Source organism: Octopus bimaculoides, chromosome 7, assembly GCF_001194135.2.
Source record: "Octopus bimaculoides isolate UCB-OBI-ISO-001 chromosome 7, ASM119413v2, whole genome shotgun sequence".
Classification (NCBI taxonomy): Eukaryota; Metazoa; Mollusca; class Cephalopoda; order Octopoda; family Octopodidae; genus Octopus; species Octopus bimaculoides.
Window position 1 is genome coordinate 37,723,488 of NC_068987.1, and position 1,970 is coordinate 37,725,457.

Genomic DNA, 1,970 nt, shown 5'->3' on the forward strand with positions numbered 1-1,970 from the left:
CGACTTCTTTTAGTCTCCTTTTACAGCACACAAAGGAAATGTTGGGCCTATTCTTTAGAATGCCGGCCCCCACAGAGCATATCTAATAATATCGTAAGAATTTTGACATCAGATTTAATCTTGCTGTCTCACTTCATAATTCAAACTACACACTGATATCACATGATCACGTCACGTGATATCTGTGATCATGTGACCGACCAGGTTATCAAATGTTGTTACACATCGCTGGTTACAATGCACTTTGCATTGTTTCAGCCTTCAAATGACGTCACACCGCTGGCTAGGCGAGCAGGCTAACAATACCCTCTGATCGAAGGGGAACTGGAACAATGTGAAATGAAGTGTTTTACTCAAGAACAAAACGCGCCACCTAGTCAGGGAATCGAACCCACGATCTAACGATCGTGAATGCAACAGCTTAACCACTAGGTCACGTACCTTCGCACACATTCTGATATATTTGCTAAATATTCTTATTGTTTGGATCAGAGTATCTACGTCTTCTTCAGTTTTCGTATACAGTTTGAGGTCACCCCTATATGGCAGATGATTAATTTTTCAGCCTGGATTTGGCAAACTCATTGGCACACTTCACTTTTCTTAGTATGCATGTTAACGGATTAATGCAATGACTAAAAGTAATGGAGAGTGCTAGTATCCTTGCAGATATTCACATTTCCTAATATTTCGTATCCATTTTTTAGTTCTACTCATTATGATTTCATTGCATTTTCTAAAATAAAAATACGCTAATCTTCTCATTGACCCCCGAGTATCCTCAGACACTCTCAGGGAAGTGTTGAACATTATCGTAGGCTTTTTTTGTAACCTATCCAGCCAACGTTAAGTTCTTTTTTATTCGTGCCTCACTTAATATCATGTTCTGAATATACAGTGGATTAGCGGTTCCTCTTTATATCTTTTTGTATCCTCTCGTAATAGATTCTCCTCCATGTAACTGTACAATTCATAATTTCCCTAATGTTCATTCTCACAGATCAGCTTTTGGCAAAATTTCTTTTCATTTCTTTTAATGAGCATGTTCTGCTGGTATTAATTTTATTTTATTCTTTGTTAAGGCGACGAACTAGCAGAATGTTATGCACGCTGGACAAAATTCTAAACAGTATTTCGTCCTTCATTACATTCTGAGTCCAAATCCTGCCGATGTCGACTTTACCTTTCATCCGGGTCGATGAATTAAGTAACCTTTTGAGCATTGGGATCGATATAATCAAATAACCCCCTCACCACAAAATTTCCGGCTTTGTGTCTATAGCAGAAAGGATTAATTTATTCTTTTTTCATATCTAGTTGCTTTACTTGATATTGCCTTAATTTTTTTTGCTATTTACCTCTTATTTGGGTACCTGTTTCTGTGTTTTTCTTTCGCTAAGGATAAATGCGTTATTGCATTTATCCTTCTAAGGTTGCGTTGTTCAACTTCATCTCCAAGTCGAATATCATGTCGTCAGATAGCCGAGAGACTGGGCGTCTCAACTGAAAGAGCAGAAAACATTATGACAAAAGAACTTGGGCACTCAAAGTTTTTGCAAGGTGGGTCCCTCTCCTTTGGAATCCTGAACAGAAACGCACTAGGTGCACTTTGTCCACGAGTAATCTGGACCTGTTTGAAGCCGATGAAGAGAATTTTCTTGCTCGTTTCATTACTATGGACGAAAGTTGGGTTCATCACTACCAGCCTGAAACCAAAGAACAATCAAAGCAGTGGAAGCACACATCTTTTCCTACCCCAAAGAAGGCCAGGATCATTCCTTCAGCTGGCAAGGTCATGGTGTCAGCTTTTTTGGATTCTCAAGGTGTCTTGCTGATCGATTACCTTGAAAAGGGTCACACCGTGACAGGGCTGTATTATTCTCAGCTACTGAAATGCCTCCGAGATGCAATCAAAGAAAAAAGGCCGGAATGCTCACCAGAGGAATCCTTTTTCCTCACGACAATGCTCC

General features: G+C 39.5%; 1 protein-coding gene across 1 annotated transcript in view; it reads left to right on the plus strand.

Annotated features, from left to right (window-relative positions):
• The first annotated feature begins 303 nt into the window (after positions 1–303).
• LOC106876459 (caspase-7) overlaps positions 304–1,970 on the plus strand; it is a 787,012-nt gene continuing 785,345 nt past the window's right edge. Inside the window, exon 1 of the mRNA XM_052969503.1 lies at positions 304–311. The gene's annotated coding sequence lies outside the window, so the exon portion shown is untranslated. The remainder of the gene's footprint in view (positions 312–1,970) is intronic.